Raw genomic sequence first — 6284 nt, 5'->3', positions numbered from 1 at the left:
TCTTTGTTATTCCTACAAGCTTTAAAGCTAAAAATTAAATTATAACTATGGAAACATGTTATGCATGCAAGACACATACCTACGGTGGCCGACAGGTGCAAATGCGCAGCAACAGAGAAAACATGCAAACAAACAAAAAAAGACACGCGCACAAATTAAATGCAGCAAACATAAAAATAGACGGAAACAAAAAAGAATACAACCACAAATGAAATGCAGCAAGGCTTAGCTTTAATCAGTCAAACCCATTTGCTCAGGAATAAATTAAATACTTTAGTGAACCAAAAAATTTTACAGCTATTACCTGGCTTAATATCTGTGTTTCACCTCCACTCATAGGGCAAACTATCGGGAGTTTTTAAAACAATTTACCGGGAGACATGGGTTCTCTCTCGGTGTGCCGAACATGGAGCATCCGGCCAGCTGACAGCTGGCGAGGGGAGCTGGCTGTTAATGCAGCGGGAGCAGACATCTCCAAAAACGTCAGATCAATATTGTAATTAAGTGATTTATTGATGAACTGAGCAGATATTTCTGATCTATACATTTACATTCTAGCCTAAAAACATTGTAAAAAATCATTTTGTATAATTTTAAGTGTAATACAGCACTTCTGGAGCACTTCCGGTTTTCAGCACTTTTTGTTTGCATCATTTCTTTTGTTTGCGTCTCTCTTTTTGTTTGCGTCTCTCTTTTTTATTTGCTGCATTTCATTTGTGGTTGTATTCTTTTTTGTTTGCATCTCTTTTTTGTTTGCTGCATTTTATTTGCTTTTTGTTTGCGTCTATTTTTATGTTTGCTGCATTTCATTTGTGCATGTGTCTTTTTTTTGTTCGCATGTTTTCTCTGTTGCTGCGCATTTGCATCTGTCGGCCACTGTACATACCTCAGATAAAACACCAACACTATAATTTATTTAATCACTAATTTAGAAAAGTGCTTTACCATCTACAAATAGTTCATGCAATGATCAGTGTTCAATATATTGAGGTTCAGCCAGTAGTACAGTCTTACAAGAACACTTGAGCCATAATTTAAGGAAAAACGGTAGTTTTTTGCACAAATTAATTTTGTTAAGTCCTATTCATCTTTTAGTCAGTCCTCCAGGTACAATCTCCTCCAACTTTTAAATGCATCTCTGCTTCAACACACCTAAATCAAATAATGAGGTCAGAAATCTGGAGAATTTGGCTGCATGTGAGGTTATTCAGCTAATTAAGGTACAAATACACATTTAAAAATTGAAGGACGCCTATATTTACCTGAATTTGAGTACTCCTGGTTTACACTTTCAGCATTTAAGTTGATGAAGTCAGCCAAGTGATTATAGTACACAGCTTTAAAGCCATCGGTGCACCTGCCCTATTGCAGCCATTTATTAAAACCTTCAACCATTGGTGCTTTTCCAAAAGATAAACAAGTTTCACAGAAACCTGTGGGTTTTACTTCTTATTAATTCCCTGCTTGCTCTTCAGCAGGACCAAAGGCAATCAAGCTTAACGAGCTTAACAAGCAGAGCGTCTACACAAATAGCTAACATACAGCAAGCAGTTTGCCAATATTGTTAAATATAATGATGAAAACCTTAAAGTCCATCACCCAGCGTTTACCACCAAAAGCTAGGTGGTACCTGTTTGGGGTATGGTACCACACAGGTACCATCTACTCCAAACATCGTCAACTTATCAAACACGTTTCGTCTAGCTAGGAGGCTAGCTCTCCTAGCCAAGCTAGTCTCTTACTTTAAAACACTCGGAATAAAAACTATACTGCTTCAGGTAAGTCTTTTCAGTCATAAAAGTATACATATCTAAGTTACTTGTTGCAAATATCCAAAATAAGTTGGTTAGCTTTCATGTCACCTAAATTAAAATCTAAAATTCATTTTGCTCAAAAATCATTCTTACATTTGCAGTTATTTACTTGTAAATAACTGCAACTGTAGTGTATTTTACTTGTAAATAACTTTATCTAGGCAAAATTTATTTTTAATTTATCATTAATGCTTACCTGTGCACAGTTATTCCACCAATATGTCCATATCGAGAGCTGCGGCTTCAAATGAGGATTTAATTTTTAAAAACCTGGCGTCTGGGACTGTTTGGCAATAAGACACGCCCACAGGTTTTTTCCAGCCAATCAGATGATGACCGGCTAAAAGCGCGCGTAGTGTATGAAAAATGTGTGTAAAAGTGCAATTCATACACTGAAATCAGCTATACACTGGAATACACAAATCTCAGGTCACATCCGTATAAAAGGACAATTAAAGAAAGTGAGATATCACGCTGTTTATTCACTGAAAAGTACAAATACATGGTCCACATCATGCAAACACTGGCACTGGTTTATGAGAAAAAGTGTTGTTTAGATACTCAAAATTTAAAATACACTCCTTGATTTATGAGGATATCGGCATTGTCCTTGTATTACCATTAGGTCTGTGTAACGTAAGTACATATTCAGGTCAAAAGGCAGGCTAAACCATGTATACCAACACACACACGCATACACACACACACATTTATTTGCAGATTTTTCTTTGGGAAAAAAAATTGGGAAAACATTTGTGCATTTTCTTCCACTTTGTGATTATACACTGCTTGCTCTATTGCACAAATTCCAATAAAATACATTATATGACAAAATGTGGAAATGTTTATGGGGAGTGAAAATAAAAAGCATAACAATAAAAAGTGCAGAGACAAAATGCAGTTCCACTATCAACCACCGGAGGCCAGAGACAACTTGCAGTACCAGGTCTTCTTCCCACTAATCTACACACTTGTGAGAACAAATTTGAATTTCAGTCTTTTTGTGTTCTCTGTACAGATAATGCTGCACAAGTCTGATTACCTATTTACCTCAGATGTAAACTCGTACCTGCTTACAGGTGAAGTTTAATGACTTCAGGAAAATGTTTTACTCCTTCACAGAAGCGTGACGTTTGTCCTGCAGCGACAGAATTCAAATTGAGCCACTGTTAAATAATATTGCTTCTTTTATGATGCACTTTTCCTAACTAAATCCCCCCCATGAGGCCTTTCTTTGCTCTGTGTTCCCTAACAGCCTGCATGAATCAAAAGGAGGGAAGAAAAAAGAAAAAAGCTCTACCTCTAAAAAGTTTTACACAAGTCACCCAGTCTGCAGGCTGCAGTCTCTCTGAACCATCATTACAGTCATTAGGCAAGAATAAGCTCTGTATCACAGGCGTCCACCAGCGTCCAGTTTAACCCAGCACAATTAGCACATCCGTTGGAGTAGAATTACCCTGTAAAATGAGAATGCTCTCGACAAAAGAGGCAGTGGAGTTGGAGCTGAAAAAAAAGGGTAAGTGAGGAAAAGGGGGAGAGGAGAAATAAGGGAGGACAGGGAGAGATTAAAATTGTTTGAATTGAATCCACGCTCACCCCATTCATTTGGTATTCTGCTCAAATCAGGCCTTTTGTTCAGCCTGGCGTAAAGTAGTGTCAATCATCTCGACCCGGTTGTGTAGAATGGGGAAATTTATTATGAATTTGCTCCTGCAAATAATGAGGACTACCCCCTGCCTGCTCACTCATTCTCCCCCAAGCTACCTCTCCTGACCCCCCGCCCCCACTCCCAGCTCCTTGCCTCCAGCCCCCATATCAATGCCACAGAATAGGCAATAGAAAGTGAAGTTAGCAATCTCAGGGCCACTCGCACTCTGGACCCACATCAAAGTGACAGAGACGTCCAATCAGATTTGTCTTACAGGCATTACATGATGAATATGGTGCGGCCGTAGCACAAAAGCGCCTTTGTGTCTCCTCCAAGCAGAGACTATTCACAGCTCGCCACAGCCAGCCAGAGTGGAAGTAAATGGCCAAAAGGGCCCAAGCCAAAAAAAAAAGCACCCAAACTTGTGCAGCACAATGGGCCATGCAAATAACTGCCCCGCCACCTCCACCCAGCCACACATCCCCACCTCTTCCATCCTTCCATCCTTCAAGCCCAAGCTTGGTTCTTCTTCTACTGGGTCATCTGAAGTTTAAGGCCTATTCACTCACTCAGAGAGGTGTCAGTTAAAAGTGCCTGGCTGCACGCATTTAGAATTGCTTTTTTTCTTTCTTTCTTTCTTTCTTTTTGGTCTTCTGTTAAAAAGGAAAAGATTTCTTCTTTAGGAGAGATAGAAGAAAATCGCGAGTTGACTTTTTTGTCAGAATGTTAAAGTGACTTGGCAGCTGCATGCCGGGAACTGGTTTGCTAAAAGTCGGAGTTGGTGGAATGTTTCAGAAACACTGGGTGGGTGACCTGATTGCTAGATTGTGGGAATTTCTGAAATAAAATGTCATGGAAAAACTTTTGCAATGGAAAAGATCTTTTGGAAAACAGATTCCACTTTTTCTTCTGACAAGTTGTGCACCAGTTTAAAAGCCTGTCCTAGAATTATATAAAGGTATTTGTGCAGTAAATGCACTGGTTGAAAGAATACACATATTTATTTCATTTTTTCATTATAACCACAAGCTTCAATTTATTTTACTGTTTTTTTATGTGATAAATCAACACAATGCATCACATAGTTATTAAATGGAAGGGAATGATGGATGGCTTTCAAATGTATTCATGAATGATAACCTGGAAAGTGCGGCATGCATTTATTTCTCAGTCACACCTCGCTCAGACTTCAGGAAGAGCATCTCTTGTGGTAAACTGCTAGTAGCACTCACATGGACAGCTCACATCTGGCCCACCATTTGGTGCTCATTGATCAACATGACTTGGTAGAGTCTGAGTTGTGTCTCCAGATGTTGTTTTATTAAGCTAGTCTTGCTCCAAATTTCCCCACATTTCTATTGCTGAGGTCTGCTGTGTTCTTTCTTCTTTGTGATGCTGTTTGTTTCCCAAGATTTCTAACAAACCTCTGAGGCCTTCACAAAACAGCTTATTTATACTGAAAATACACGACACATGGAAAAGCTTCAAATATCAAGCATAACCTATGTTTTCAAAACCCAGAAAGACCTGCAGGCTCAGGCATACAACTATTATAAATTTTAATCATAAAAAATATCAGAGAGACATAAGGAAATGAGAGAGACAAGGCACAATCCTTGACTTCTTTATAAGAAGTTTCACGTAAAAGCAATTTAGAGAGACCAGGTAGTTTAGCAATGATGTTTGTGGACTTTGGGAGGAAACTGGAGTACCTGGAAAGAACCCACGCTTGCAGAGGGAAAACAAGGACATTGCAGCTTGTCTCTTATCCAGCTGCTGTGTGTGTATGTGTTTTGAGAGGGGGCTCGGTGTAGAAGCTGAGTGGGTGGTGGTGGGATAAATGAGACAGCTACATCAGTTCAGCATGCTCTCTGTCTGTGTTAAAGATAAACTCATGTGGAGCTTCTGCTTAAACATTAACGCTGCGCTCAAGGCTGCACAGGACCTCGTTTTTGCACAGATTCACTTTCATGTTCCATCTTCAGTTTCTTTGTTTTAAAAGTATAAACCCAAGACATTTATTATTTATTATCATATATGCTTGGATTGAAAATCTTTGCCTGTCCTCCCCAAACAAAAAAAAAAATAATTAATTTTTTCATTAGGGTTAATTTCTTCTGACCTCTCCACCCCCAATATGACAAAAAAAAAAAGTCTTGTGTTTATATTTTTGTTCAGTGCAGTTAAATCGGTTTCACAGCCAATGATCAAACTCATATTTTCAGATTTTTTTTTATATAAAAGAGTATGTTATCATTTATCACAATAAAAAGTAAATATACTGGATGCTGGCTCTAAGATTTGTCTCTCTACAAACAGAAGTTTAAAAAAAATCTTTTAAAAAGTTCAATCAAACTATGTACTGACTGAACATTACCAGTATGTAGTTTTCAAAATTTATCACAAAGAAAAAAAGTCTGAAATGTGTGGCATGCATTTGTTTTCTGCTTCCACTCCATTTTAAATGCTTTGTAGAACTTCGTTTTGTGGAAATTGCAGTTGATTTTTTATTTTTTTTTTTGAGATATGCCAAAAAACTTTTCTGGTTTTCATATTTCATAGAATCTAAACTTTGTCCATTGTTCTCTGTAAGATACCCCAATGCTTGGTCAGATCAGATAAAGTTTCTACAAACATCAATTTTTAAGCCTTGCCACAGATTCTCAGTTGAATTTATAGATCTGGACTTTGTGTCCCTGATCCTCGGGATCCACTGTCATGCATGTTTTATGACTTTTTCTACTACTGGACACTTGCCTTATATGAATGAGTGAATGGCCTTTTCAGTGCTTGGTGGCATTGCCCTTTATTTGACTCCCTCC

The 6284-nt window shown here is 38.2% G+C and overlaps 1 protein-coding gene across 1 annotated transcript in view; it reads right to left on the bottom strand.

The window, feature by feature from the left end:
• The window catches only part of phrf1 (PHD and ring finger domains 1), a 60132-nt gene that overhangs the window by 22499 nt on the left and 31349 nt on the right, over positions 1–6284 (bottom strand). The gene's annotated exons all lie outside the window — the stretch shown is intronic.

The sequence above is a fragment of the Poecilia formosa genome, unplaced genomic scaffold (assembly GCF_000485575.1).
Source record: "Poecilia formosa unplaced genomic scaffold, Poecilia_formosa-5.1.2 Scaffold287, whole genome shotgun sequence".
In the NCBI taxonomy this organism is placed as follows: Eukaryota; Metazoa; Chordata; class Actinopteri; order Cyprinodontiformes; family Poeciliidae; genus Poecilia; species Poecilia formosa.
This window is presented reverse-complemented; position numbering and strand designations above follow the sequence as displayed.